Raw genomic sequence first — 15,533 nt, forward strand, 5'->3', positions numbered from 1 at the left:
CTACTTGTTATATCTTTACATCAACTAGTTTATACATTGATATTCATGCACATTCCGTCATTTACCCGTTATTTTCGTTCAACTAGGTATAAACCGTAAGAAAAAGACATGACATAGTATGACGCAAAGAGTTATATTGAAGATTTGAAGACCTAAACTAAAACAAATTTAAATGTTTCATGTTTTAAGTTTGGCCGGCCATGGGGTGTGTGGGAGTGGAAGAGTGGCGTGAAGATGATGTGGCAGTGAGCCAAGTGGAACACCACGCCAGGGCCGGCTTCGAGAAAGCAAAAAAAAATTTGGGTTGGAGGCGAAATTTTTTTGGGCCTTAAGTAAAAGAAGTATTTTGTTGGGTTTAAACAATTTAAATTTTATATGAGTTTACTTGGTTATAATTTAGGTTATGTAAAAAAATTTTGTATAAAAAAAGATTAAACATGTATTAAATGAGAGTTGAACCTATCACCTTTTGGTTAGAAGTAATATCATTTGCCACTAGACCAAACTATTGGTTATGTAATTAGGTTTATACATTAAATATACATATTGTATTTCATAAAAATACAATATAACTTTAAAAAAAAAAAATTCGGGCCTAGCGGGTGTCGGGCCTGTGGCCATCAACCACCTTGCCTCACCCAAGGCCGGCCCTGCACCACGCCTCTGTCTCGTGGTTCACAAGCGTGGAGTGAAATCGTGGAAAATTCCATGCCATGGATAGATAATTTTTATTTATCAATCTAGAATTAATTTGGCATTTCAACTGATTTTTCAATAATAACTTGTACTTTTTAACTTAAAAAAAATCTAATTACAGTCTTTTTTTAAAACATTCATATATTAATTTAGTTGAAAACAGAGTTGATTTAAAATACAATATTTTTTGGGTTTGAATACGGCTTTAACACATACTTTTATCGATAACTTTGATTTAACATATTTACCCACTTCAACTACCAAATGACGATGGGGACTAGATATTTTACTTTTTTGTTTTGTATATTACATTTATTTTTTTTAACAAGTTGTTAAAACATGAAAGTATTATTTGTATTCAAAAAATAAACCTGTCGTAACAGTGAAAATTTAGTAGAACAATAAAACAACGCTTCCAAATATAAAGATAAGTGGAAAGAATATGTGAAGCCAATGTAACACTAATGTAAGAGTGAAAATTTAAACAGAAAATGACACCACACTCTATGTTTGTTATAGCTACAAGCCTACAAGTATAATTCCATATACAAATAATATCTTTTTAACACCAATAATATTCGCCTAAAAAGAGAAAGAAACCAAGATTCTTAATTACCTAACATTGGATGGTCAGTGTCTTGTGTTTGGGTATCAAACTATAAAAAATAAAATAAAATAAAATAAAAATACTTTCTTTTCTTTTATTTCTTGATTATAATAACTTTGTCGGGTACATTTGGTTTTGGACTTTTGGGTCTCCATATATTCCCACCCCACACACTCTCAAGATTCTTTATTTCCCACTACAAAACTTGTTCAACTACTAACACATTCACACAACTCCAACCTCCTTAAACAACTTCCTAAAAATGGTTGTTTTGTTTCTTCTCATTCTTCTTCAAATATCCATATATCTTCATATGCAAACATTGAAGGTAAACACTTGAACTATGTTTAACCTGTTCTCTTATGGGTCGATCTGTATTGATGTATCATCTTGTCTAGCTGCTTACGTCGTTTTAAGAAAAAACTTCTAGTTTAAATCCATCCTCACTATTACATAATAATAATAATAATAATAATAATAATAATAATCACATAGGAGATGCTTATACTCCGTTTAACTTGTTCACTTATGGATCGGTTTGTATTGATATATCGTACTGTCTAGTAGCTTACTGGATAGTTTTTATAATATAGCTGTCGTTCTAAAAAACTGCTTGTGGTTTAAATCCATTCTTATTTACATAATAATATAGGAGATGCTTTGAATGTGAAGAGGTAGGTCCCAGCAGAGCCCAGTTGGACCCGCAAGACTCACCTTGAAGAGGGACGTCTGCGCAAGGACCAACTGCTTCCGCAGGACCCACCATGCTCAGAGATGAAGACCTTACGCGCAATACGCCAGCTGTTCCCGCAGGGAAAGCCTCCCAATGGTGAAGTACCCCGCTTGTTCCCGCAGCTGCGGATACAAGCCATCAGGGAAGGCTACCCGCACTAATAGCAAGGCTACACGCACAAGGCACTAACTCTTGATACTTCAGTAATGTCACCTGAAGGAATGAGCAAGGCGGGAATACTCCCGCCCAAATGAGCCAGTCCGTATGCTTCTGGAAGATCTTTTGTACTATACCTGCCAAGGTATGGGCAAAATAGACGATCTGACCAAAACAGCCCATGAACCAATCACAGGGTGACAGCTCACCGACAACAGTACGAGGAGGAGCACCCTCTAGTACTGTTTGTCACTATTAGCCGCTGCCTACTCACCAACCCTCACTGTGGGACGTGCGTAGCCTACAGTTGGTGGAACAGTGCATAGCCGGCAGTAAAGGAACAGTATACAGCCGGCCTTGTCACTATCGGTCGCAGCCTATCCACCAACCAGCATGGCTTGTGCGTAGCCCACTGTTGGTAGAACAGGAATACTATTCAGTCGGCTGTACCTTCTTGGAAACCTACCTTCGGTTATAAATACTCCAACACCTTGGAATGGTAAGGACATTATCTGATATCTCATTACCTTATCTTCTCTAGCAATCTCTTAATATACACTTATATTCAGAGCAATCTAGTCTGATTCTCACACCGGAGGGTGGTCACAAAGAGGAACCCCCCCCCCTTCTCAGTGACGAGCTTACGGTGTCTGTTTTGCAGGTCACCTGAAAAATAACTTTCTTTGCTGGACCTCATCCTCGTGGGAAACATCTATTTAACCCCCAGATTATCCGTAATCTGCCCGGGGTACATTAGTGTTTCTTCATTGGCGCCATCCGTGCATAAAAGCTAGAACTAATTCTTAGTTTTTTCAAAATTTCTGAAGAAATGGTTAACGTTACTCCGGTCCCAAAGCCAGTAAGTGACCAAGAAACCCCGGTAACCACAACCCCAGCAACTGGGGGGAACACCGGCGGTTATACAAATTTTACGAACACTACCCCGGTTACCCAAGCCGGGACAAGTGCAGTAAACAATGTTTCACTGGGGTTCACTGATGCCCAGTTGGAGAAACGGACGAGGCTCCCTCGCCAAACACTCGATCAAGTTAAGGCGTGGGCCAAAGCACATCAGAAAGAGTTCCAAGCTGAGTTGGATGAACGCTTGCGTTCACTTCAACAGGCTGACGAATTCAGCAGTACTCGCCAACATCTCAACATGAACAGTGAGTGCGAGTACTCGGACAATGAGCGGGAAGAATCCGATACCGACGCAAACCCTCGCCATAAGGCGAAAGGGAAGCGTAAGGAAACGGACTTCCAACCGACAAGGAATTTTGGAGAAACCTTTAAACCAACGAACGCGGGGAGAAACCCACGTGACTTCTCCAAAACCTTTAGACCAACTGCTGCAAATGCAGGAAAGTCCAAGTTTGCAAGGGACATTGCGGAAGCAATCGCCCCGAGAAGTGCCAAACAAATGTCCAACATCGGCACTTATGATGGCCTATCCGACCCAGACGATCACTTGAACATATTCATTGCGGGGGCAACCGTCAACAACTGGACGGAACCCACGTGGTGTTATATGTTCCAGATGACACTGATTGGAGCGGCCAGGGCATGGTTCGATCGTTTACCGGTCCACCACATCTATGATTGGGCGGACTTTCAGAACAAGTTCAGCCAACACTTCAGCCAACAGAGGAAATATACTGAAGAACAGTGGACGATCCTCAACTGCGTTAGAGAGGATGATGAATCTTTACTAGACTTCATCACTCGCTTCAACTCCAAAAAGCTGAGTCTGGGCAACATAAGTGAAGATCTTGTTCGCGCCGCTTTCATCCAGGGCGCCGAATACCCAGAGCTTATCAGCACATTGACGGGTAAGAACGGCATGCCATCCACATGGGATGCCATCATGACGGCGGCCAAGCGCTTTGCCGAGACGGAGAAGCAACTGGGAAGGGATCTTCCCCAGAGTACACACCTCTACACGCAAAGGACTAGAGAAAACAATGTTCGGATCGCCCGGCAGAACAAAAAGAGGAAGCTAGGTATTTGGCAGTCAAGGGTAAACTTTGACACCTCATCCAGCTCTCGCCCTCTTGTTGGCGGAAGGGATAACACACACCTTCCAAGCCGAAAACACCGGTGGACGCCACTCACCAAAAGCGTCACGGAGATATTTGCCACCGAAAAACTACCATGGCCAAAGGCTCCAATGATCCGGCAGCGACCTAATGCGGATCAAAGCAAATCCTGTGACTTCCACGGGACAAAGGGTCATATTACGGAGGAGTGTACATCCTTGAAGGATATTGTTGAAACATTCGTCAAGGATGGAAGACTTGCACACCTTGTGGCATCAATCAAGAAGGGAGGAAGGAATGATAACCGGTACAGAGGCAACGGACGAAAGCCCGTTGACATCAGCATCAACATGGTTCATGGCAACATCAGAAGAAAAAGGCGAGCGACAGAACCATGCGCGTGGAAGGAAGCTGAGGTGCGCTTCCCGCGAGTGCCAGGAGGACCCAGCAAAGAAGGCCCTACGTCATCAAAAGCCAGCTGGGGCACTACATCACTTCTCGCACTCTTGCTGACAACGGCGCCTCGTCAACGGTGATGTACAGGCAGTTCTTCGACAAGCTAGATGACGAAGACAAGGAATGCCTGGAAACGGTCTACGCCTCGATGGAAGGGTTCGACGGCAGCACAAACACCCCCCTGGGTATCCTATCTTTCCCCGTCATTCTTACGGACGGGAATCACTCACGCACAGAAGATGTGGATTTTGTCGTGATGAGGAAGCCACACCACACATACGACATTCTCTTCGGGAGAGACGGAATAGCAAGATTCAACGCCGTGGTATCTTCAGTCCACGGCATGATGGGATGGCCAACAGCTGAGGGTGTAGCGATGATCACCGGCATTCCCCAGGTATGCATCGCATCTGTCTCATCTAAACCCAAACCAAAGATGGCTAAACCAACCATCACCGAACCGGAAAGATGGGCCTTCAATGGCAAATACCCTGACCAGGCCGTTACTATTGGCCCAACAGTCGTTGATCCCACGCGCACCTTACTCAAACGCTCACTACAGAAAAACGCTGACATCTTCGCGTGGACACCAGCTGACATGACTGGTGTACCCCGAAGTAAGGCAGAGCATAAGCTCAAGTGCGATCCGGCTGTTACGCCAGTCGTACAAAAGCGCAGAGTAATGGGGCCAGAACAAACTAACGCGTGTAGAACTCAAGTCAAGGAACTCTTTGACGCAGGCATCGTACGCGTTAGCAGATATCAAACATGGGTTGCAAATCCCGTTATGGTATCGAAGAATAACAAACAAAGGCGCATGTGCATAGATTTCAAGGACTTAAACAAAGCATGCCCCAAAGATTGTTATCCGTTACCCGAAATTGATCTTAAGGTGGATTCGTTAGCACCGTTTCGCCTTAAATGCTTCCTGGATGCGTATAAGGGGTACCATCAAATCCACATGGCCGTTGATGATCAGGACAAAACCGCTTTTCGGACGCCCGATGGCACATTTTGTTATCAAATGATGCCATTTGGACTTAAGAATGCCGGGTCCACATACCAACGCCTGATGGACAACCAGTTTCATGCCCAAATTGGGAGGAACTTGGAAGTCTACATGGATGACTTGGTCATCAAAAGCCCTGACGCAGAAGCGATGTTGAAAGACATCGAAGAAACTTTCAACACGCTCAGGAAGATAAACATGAAGCTCAACCCGAGCAAGTGTGCCTTTGGAATGGAAGAAGGGAAGTTCTTGGGGGTCATCGTCACTAAAGATGGCTTCAGAGCGAACCCTGAAAAGGTCGAAGCCATTATCAAAATGGAATCACCTACTACCATCAAACAGGCTCAGACACTGAATGGACGACTAGTCGCACTTAATCGCTTTTTGGCAAACCACGCGGATAAGTCGTTTCCTTTCGTGTCAACGTTGAGAAACTGTTTAAAGAAAACGCACTTCCGCTGGACACCAGAGGCGGAAGCAGCTTTTCAGGAGATTCGGTCACGCTTGATCGAACTCCCAACGCTCACAGCACCAGAAGCGGGGGAGGGGTTAATCCTATACCTTTCCGCAACAGATAGAGCAACCGGGGCGGTCCTGCTAGTTGAACGGAAAGGCATCCAGATGCCAATCTATTATGTCAGCCGTATCCTAACAGATGTAGAAACCCGGTACTCTACCCTCGAAAAATTAGTCTTAGCACTTATACACGCTTCACGCAGGTTAAGACGATATTTCCAGGGTCACCCAATCACCATTCTCTCCAACTTCAAACTTGCAAACGTTCTACGCAAACCCGAGTTATCGGGACGCCTAGCCAAATGGGCAATTGAGTTGGGGGAATACGCGATAAAGTATAAGCCAAGACCAGCCATAAAAGGCCAGGTTTTGGCCGACTTTATTGCGGAAGTGCCTGCATCGCGGGAAAAAGAGTGCCAGGAAGAGGCTCAACCCTCTCCAGCACAGGACATCAATGATGTCTGGCGACTCTACACTGATGGAGCAGCCAGTAACGAGGGTTCAGGCGCAGGACTGAAACTAACCAACCCAGCAGGCCAAGAATACACTTACGCTATTCGACTGGATTTTCCAAGTACGAATAACGAAGCCGAGTATGAAGCATTCTTTGCCGGGCTGAGAATTGCGCGTAAGATGGGAGTGAAATACTTGGAAGCCCACGTGGATTCCATGTTAGTAGCCAACCAAATCAACGGGACGTACACGGCCGTGAACGACACAATGGCCCTGTACCTCGCACAAGCAAAAACCCTTATGCGCGATTTTAACGATTGCAAAGTCATACACGTCAAGCGTAGTGAAAACAAATCTGCGGATGCGTTAAGCAAGCTTGCATCATTAGCCTTCACCCACTTGGGAAAGGACATCCGCATTGAACTCCTCGAGGCACCTTCAGTCCCGCACAAGGAAATTTGTGTCATCCAAACCGGCACAGAAACGTGGATGACACCAATAATAAATTACCTTGCGGCAGGTATACTACCAGAGTCAAAAACACAGGCAAGAAAACTACGCTGTAAAGCACTGAATTATCAACTCATCGATGACATCCTTTACAGACGTAACTTTCTTGGCCCACTCTTAAGATGTGTGGACAACCAAGATGCTGACTACCTCCTAAGGGAAGTACACGAAGGCATCTGTGGAGTACACGCAGGTCCACGCGCTGTTGTAGCTAAGCTAAACAACGCGGGATACTTTCGGCCGGGGATGCATACGGATGCGCTGGCATACATCAGAAAGTGTAGGTCTTGTCAGCTCTACGCACCCAACACGCATTGCCCGAAGAATGAACTTGTTCCAGTCACCTCTTCATGGCCATTTCAGAAGTGGGCCATCGATGTGACAGGCCCATTTCCTACAGCAGCAGGAAATGTTCAGTTCCTAGTGGTATCCATCGACTACTTCACCAAGTGGATAGAAGCAAAACCCTTAGCCCAAACAACCGCGAAACATATCAAAAAATTTATTTGGGAATTTATTATTTGTCGTTTTGGACTTCCACAGAATTTGGTGAGCGATAACGGCTCCAACTTTGCTGACAAGAAGCTACAAAAGTGGCTGGAAGAACTTCAAATCACCCACACCTTTACCTCAGTGGCGCACCCGCAGGGTAATGGTGAGGTAGAAAGAGCTTGGGCAGCCTTGGAACGGGCCTCGAGTCGGGCCTGAACTTCAACCTCGAGGGCCTTGAAGGCCTTCTCCTTTTCCGTAGCCACTGCGGTAAGCCTCTTGTTCTCCTCCCGGACAGCCCGCGCCTGAGCTACTTCTTGGATACGAGCTGCTTTTAACTTGTCGTTTTCACGACAAAGCAGCTCGACGCGCGGCTGCATCCGGGCCAGGAGAATCCGAAGCTCGTTGGTTAGCCTACCCTCCTGGTAGCTAGCCATTGCTTCCCCCAACGCACCACTGGGAGCTGCGTGACGAGCCCACTCCACGCACTCCACAGGCGTGCGAAAGGTTGTTCCTCGGCGGATGTTCCATCGTGGAACATACACTTCATTGGAATCCGACACTGCAAAAAACAAAAAGCAGTTAGGAAAAGATGATATATAAAAAAAAAAAAAAAAAAGGCCAAAAGAACCCTACGCACCTGTAGGGTCGACAACAGGCCGATAGCCGCCAAACCCATCACCTGAACCCAAGGGAAATCCATCCAAGAGGTCAGGCAGATGGGAAGGAGGCAGAGGTTGGCGAGAAGCCTCAAGCATACCTGAAGGATCGGCCGGAGCTGCCGACGTCGGAGGAGGCATAGAGGCCGCCGCGGTAGAAACCAACGGAGGTGAACTCACCGGAGGTGAACTCACAACCGTGGTCGCCGCTGCGGAAGTACCCGCAGAAATAGTCACCGCCGGCTCAGTGAAAGATTCAGTAAATATGGCACTGACAGCCGGCGGAGATGTCATCACAGTTGGAACAGTCGGCTCAACTGGGTGAGCAACTGAACCAACTGAAGCAGGCGCAGCCGCCTGGGTCATCGCCTCAGGTAGGTTGACCAAGCCTACCGTCATGGGTCCGGAGGTGCTCCTCCTCGCTCCACCCTGGAATGCGGTAGCATCCACGCCTGCACAAAGAAGATATAAGTATAATGGCGAAAAGCTATGAAGTTAAAAGTAAAGGAAGTTTGTACTTACGGGTTTTCTTGAGCCTAAAAGTGCGAACAGGCGGGGACGAACCCGATGGAGCCGGCCTCTTCACGCCGCTCACCGTCGTTGTCCTGGGCTGCTAGGAGGTGACGGTCGTCTCAGCCTCCGGAGCAGTGGTCTTATCACCACCAGGGTTCCCCGCCACCTCCTCGCTCTCGGTCTGTGAATCAGACTGAGGCACCGGATCGGCAGTGGAGGCAACCTTCGCCTTCCCCTTCCCGCCGGCAGCCTTCTTCTTCCGCACCAACGGAGGACCATCTGCGGATTCCTCATCAGAAGATGACAAGATTAGAGGAATTCCAGCAGAGGTTTCAGCATTGAGAGGTCGAGGGTTGAATAACGCCTTACCTGGCCGCGTGGCGCTTAGAATAGGGTGGCCTGGCGGGTAGACCTCCACAAACCGATCCCTCGTTTGCTCCAAGATGGGCAACTCGTTCTCATCGAGAGCACGAGTACCCATCCGAGCGGGACCATCACTCTCCCGCGGCTGCAGGAGAGACTGCAAGTCGTTCCCCTCTGAAATAAAAGAAACAAACAGTTAGAAGACAAACCTATATAAACAAAGAAGACAGAGCATACCGTAAGAGACAGAGTTCAAACCGTATTCGAGGACGATGGGAACCTGTGACGCCTCCTTCCACACCCGGCTCATCCCAAGCATCACCATCCCAGACTCCGCAAAGCGGTATACCGGAGTCTGGACCCGGGAGATCTTGGCGAACCACTCCGCCTCCTGGTAGTTGAGGGCGTGAAGGGCGGGGAGTGCTCTCCCATTCTTAAAGGTCATCGCAAGGGGGACGACGCGAGCGGATATATAAAAAACTCACGCTTCCACGACCGAAGACTGCGCTCGGTAGCGCAGATCTTCAACCCCTTGATCCGATTGACCAAGGTATACCACCCCTGGATGCACCTCCAAGAATAGAAGGTCATCAACCGGTCAACATGGGGCTCCACGCCCAAAATGAGGCACACCCACTCAAAGTGGCGGATCTTGGCGATCGCCATCGGGTGTACCTCCGTCAGATGCACACCGTGCCTCTCCAAGACACGGTATACAAACTTCGTCAATGGGAACCTGAGATTCCCATAAACGAAGAATGCAGTGTACACCCCTATCTTGCCCTTGGGGGCATCGTACACCGTCTGGTGTGGCTCCGGAAACTCAGGCTCGAACGGCTCGAGCATGAACTTCCGGACGATGTACTTAAAAAGCTCGGCAGGAAGAGCGCATTGGCACTCGCCAGCAGTGCTCTTGTCGTCCTTATCAGAAGTGGACGACGGATTCTCGACGAACACGTCAGACTCTTCGGCAAAAGAAGACATGTTTGGATGTACAGAAAAACGATTTCAGAAGAATGCTCGACGGAATAGTGAGTATTCGCCGGAAATCGTTTAGAAGATGAAGAGAAGTGAAAGTGTGGATTGCAAAGGACCCTCTCCCCCTTTATATACTCATCGCAATTAATGCGATGAATTTAATGCGGAAGAGAGAGAAATCGCAGGTGCAATGAAACTATGACACATGGCAATGAGCAAGCTGGCAACAGCTGTTGAAAGGACGCGTGCCATTAATTTCACGGCCACGCGCCCGAAAAATCGCGCCCACGCGCCTGAAAAAGCGCCTGGAATGACCATATACTGTCACGTCGCCATAACTTCCTGCACGTCCTGACACTGTCAGAAGAAACCGTTGGACGACGTTTCAACAGTTTGGACTGTTCTTATCCTTTCACCAACTCTTCGAATTTCAAAATTTCAAAAAGATTCAAAAGTAAGCGGGAAAATACCCCTTACCTTGGCAACCAACTATAAGACAGGTGCGGGTACAGTGTTAAGGCAAAAACCCTTCACATACTTAGCACCTGCAGGGAATTGAAGCCAAGAATACCTCGGCGACCAAGTAACTATAAGACGGGTGCGGGTACAGTGTTAAGGCAAAACCCTTCACATACTTAGCACCCGCAGGGAATTGACGCCAGGAATACCTTGGAAGTAAAGTAACCGTAAGACGAGTGCGGGTACAGTGTCAAGGCAAAACCCTTCACATACCTAGCGCTCCGCAGGGAATTGAAACCAAGAAGGATCTTCTGGGCCATGCTTGCGGAAACGGGAATAACATCCCCGCATAGCGGGAACGTCGAGAACTATATTGTTTGAAACTCCAAGATGGAATTGGTGGTTTTAACATAATTGATCACTATGTTTAAAACTACCAAAACCTCATGGAAAATCCACACAAGTGGGACTCAACACTCCTGACTTGCGAGGAGGTTGCAGACCTACCCGCATCATACCCAAAGATCAAGCAGAAAAGTCGGGAATTTCTGCGTGGCATTAGGAAAACCGCGGGAAGAATCCCCACGGAAAACCTTAAAACTAAAAACCCTTTTCAAAACCCCTTGCTAAAGTCCAAAAGTTCACCTCACTTATTAATAATTCATGAGAAGAACATTGGACTGGGGGGACTTGAAGATGTAGGTCCCAGCAGAGCCCAGTTGGACCCGCAAGACTCACCTTGAAGAGGGACGTCTGCGCAAGGACCAACTGCTTCCGCAGGACCCACCATGCTCAGAGATGAAGACCTTACGCGCAGTACGCCAGGTGTTCCCGCAGGGAAAGCCTCCCAATGGTGAAGTACCCCGCTTGTTCCCGCAGCTGCGGATACAAGCCATCAGGGAAGGCTACCCGCACTAATAGCAAGGCTACACGCACAAGGCACTAACTCTTGATACTTCAGTAATGTCACCTGAAGGAATGAGCAAGGCGGGAATACTCCCGCCCTAATGAGCCAGTCCGTATGCTTCTGGAAGATCTTTTGTACTATACCTGCCAAGGTATGGGCAAAATAGACGATCTGACCAAAACAGCCCATGAACCAATCACAGGGTGACAGCTCACTGACAACAGTACGAGGAGGAGCACCCTCTAGTACTGTTTGTCACTATTAGCCGCTGCCTACTCACCAACCCTCACTGTGGGACGTGCGTAGCCTACAGTTGGTGGAACAGTGCATAGCCGGCAGTAAAGGAACAGTATACAGCCGGCCTTGTCACTATCGGCCGCAGCCTATCCACCAACCAGCATGGCTTGTGCGTAGCCCACTGTTGGTAGAACAGGAATACTATTCAGCCGGCTGTACCTTCTTGGAAACCTACCTTCGGTTATAAATACTCCAACACCTTGGAATGGTAAGGACATTATTTGATATCTCATTACCTTATCTTCTCTAGCAATCTCTTAATATACACTTATATTCAGAGCAATCTAGTCTGATTCTCACACCGGAGGGTGGTCACAAGGAGGAACCCCCCCCCCCCTTCTCAGTGACGAGCTTACGGTGTCTGTTTTGCAGGTCACCTGAAGAACAACTTTCTTTGCTGGACCTCATCCTCGTGGGAAACATCTATTTAACCCCCAGATTATCCGTAATCTGCCCGGGGTACATTTGTGTTTCTTCAGAATGCTTTGAGAAGAGCAGTGAAGGACCCCACCAATGTTCTTCAAAGCTGGGATCCTACTTTGGTTGATCCATGTACATGGTTTCATGTTACTTGTGATTCTGAAAACCGGGTTACCCGACTGTAAGTACACTAACCGTTCTCGGGTTCTTTAATATAATTTAATTTGATTAATTACCACTTTCTTGTTGAATAAAAAAACTGTCTTTTGGCCTAAAGATGAAATCTTTATGTGAAAAGAATCAATTCATTATAAAATTTAATTATTGAAAAAACAAGTTGTTTATTTATGTCGGGTGTAGTGATCTTGGAAACGCTAAGTTGTCGGGTAATCTTGTTCCTGAGTTGGGGAAGCTTGAGCGTCTTCAGTACTTGTAAGTACATCTTACTATTCATATATTCACATTACAAATTTAAGCGTGTCAAATATGTCGGGTTGACGGGTTAATTTGTTGAACACAATTACCCAAACACGGTTCATATATTTATGACTGTCAAAAACTTCAACTCTAACCCAAAGGCACTTAAAATCGTGTTACCAAAACATGACCGGTTTAACTTATGTATTTAAACGTTTCAAAAAGGTTGACGGCTAGTGAGTGTAATAAATGAGTTAAACAGATCGTAATTGGGCCTGTTTATTTAATCAGGCCCAACACATTCAATTAAATGTGTTAACGTGAAAGACACCATTTAATTAAACTGGCAAACCAAAACATGACTCGTTTAGCTAAAATGGTAAGCTGTTACGTTACAACCTAAAACCTAATTATTTCTTTGTCTTGTCAGAAATAGCCACCACCATTAATAACAATAACAAAAAAATATACAAAATAGCCCACAAGGCCACAATTCTTGAATAAAATTTAACACAGATGAGAATTATTTACATTTTGTCCAGATTTCACATGGTTTACATTAAAAGCATAATAAAATCAAAACCAATATTTTATAAAATTTATGTCATTGATCATTGAATAGAAATGAATATGGCATGTGGTTTGTCTGTTTGCACTTTGCAGGGAACTGTACATGAACAATTTTGTGGGGTCAATACCATCTGAACTTGGAGGACTTTAAGAATCTTATAAGCTTAGATCTTTTCCATAATAATCTTACTGGTTTTATTCCTCCTTCTCTTTCCAAGCTTTCCAATGTTAGATTCATGTATGTTTCCTCAGTCTTCCTAGTTTTATATTTAGTATATAAACTAGATTATAGATGTTGGAAATTTGGTCCGGGACAGTTTGGGTAACAGGTCAAAATGAGATTATGTTTTTAGTTAGAATAATAATCACAAATTTGAAAAAAAATACAAGAGTAAACTGCGGTTTTAGTCTCCGTGGTTCGTCCAAATCTGTCGTTTTAGTCAAATAGTTTCAAATTTACGATTTTCATCCTTGTGGTTTCATTTCACTTGCAATTAAACCCGAATTCATTAACTTCGTTAAGCCTAAACGTTAAACCTATCGGCATGCCGCTCACGTGAGAGGCAGTTTTGTTCCTTTTCTCCCCAAATAAACCTCAGTCCTAATTCGCAAGCCTCCTCACGTGAGGGGTTGGGGTGTATTTGGGGAAAATTAGGACAAAACTGACCCTCACGTGAAGAGCACGCTGGTGGGTTTAACGGCAGACTTAACATGATTAGTGAATTCGGGTTTAATTGCAAGTGAAATGAAACCACAGGGACATAAATCGCAAATTTGAAACTATTGGACTAAAACCGCATATTTGGACAAACCAAAGGGACGAAAACCGCAGTTCACTCAAAATACAATTTAGAAGGTGACATGTATGAAAAATAAGCGTTGGGTAACTTTTAACACGTGTAACACGATTCAGTTTGTTGCCAATATTTTACGTGACGCACAAGTTGAATGAACGAAAACCCTTTAACCATAAATGCAGGCGGCTTAGTCACAACAAATTGACAGGAAAAATTCCAAGAGGTCTTACCAAGCTTCACAATCTTAAGATTATGTGAGTTCACACAATTACTTCTTGTATTTTATTTATTCTTAATAGTTAGAGCATCCACAACAAAGGATCTCCACAACTAGCCACATCAGCAACCACATCATATTTCAAACAAGAACACCTTAGTTGTGTTGGAGGTGCTCTTGCGTGGTTTAATTATATTACGTTTATTAATTAATTTTCTTTTTCATAGGGATGTGTCGAATAATGATTTATGTGGAACGTTTCCAACTTGGGGTTCCTTCTCTAAGTTTACAGAAGAAAGGTGCGTTTTGTTAATATAGTTGGTATATACTCATTATGTTATTTATATTTGTTTATTTTGGCAAATTGGATTTTAATAAGCTCACATTTTTGCAGTTGCCCGATAATAATTCCACCACAGAAAATAACCATCACCAGCCCCACATTTCACACTAGTTGTCTTCATTGGACCTCCGTTAAAAAAAACTTAACATAAACTTAACATAATTATGTTAAGTTTTTTTTTTCAAATTTCAAACTGATGCTATAGGACTTTTAATCGGAATGAGATTCAATAAAAACAATTAGTGTGAAAAGTGGGATCGGTGTCAGCTAATTTTTGAGGTATAATTATTATCAGCTAACTGCAAAAATGTAGGATTATTAAAAACTAATTTGCCGTTTATTTTTAACGGAATTAGTTATGCTATTTCTATTACAGTTTCATGAATAATCCCCGTTTAGAAGGACCGGAACTGATGGGTTCGGTTGGGTACAATGATCGTGACGGGAACTGATAATAATTGGAGTGAAAGCAATTGAATTTCAAAGAATAATTACTAATTAGTGAGGGCCAAGTGAAGTACTACTAGTACCTTTTTAACATATATAACATTGTGGTGTGTTGTGATAGTACTCTTTGTAGATTGTTATATATAAATTTATGATAAAATCTTTATCAATGGAAATGACCCATTTTTAAATTATAAGCCTTATTGACATCTCTTTATGTAATTCTTATTAAACAAAATAAATGCAACGATCCTTCGTAAATATTCATTGAACCAATGATCGTTTCAAGTTGACAAGATCGGATATACCATTCAAATTGACAAAGTTACACTAGTTTATATATAATCAAATTCATGAAGGAATCAAATACACAAATAACACATAAATGGTTGTAATCTCATAGTTTACAACCATTAATTATGGTTTGGATCAAGTATAAATTAAATTAACGTGCTAAACATGATAATCAAGTAAAGTAATTATAT

The 15,533-nt window shown here is 44.4% G+C and overlaps 1 pseudogene across 1 annotated transcript; it reads left to right on the top strand.

Moving 5' to 3' along the window:
• The first annotated feature begins 200 nt into the window (after window positions 1-200).
• LOC143564935 (leucine-rich repeat protein 1-like) lies at window positions 201-15,250 on the top strand (annotated as a pseudogene). Its single transcript, XR_013140964.1, has 7 exons — window positions 201-245; window positions 12,317-12,438; window positions 12,618-12,689; window positions 13,338-13,482; window positions 14,224-14,295; window positions 14,486-14,557; window positions 14,978-15,250. The product of XR_013140964.1 is annotated as a leucine-rich repeat protein 1-like (transcript).
• Window positions 15,251-15,533: the final 283 nt, after the last annotated feature.

Source organism: Bidens hawaiensis, unplaced genomic scaffold (genome assembly GCF_021521415.1).
Source record: "Bidens hawaiensis isolate Kalapana, Puna unplaced genomic scaffold, B.hawaiensis_p1.1 tig00022178_1, whole genome shotgun sequence".
In the NCBI taxonomy this organism is placed as follows: Eukaryota; Viridiplantae; Streptophyta; class Magnoliopsida; order Asterales; family Asteraceae; genus Bidens; species Bidens hawaiensis.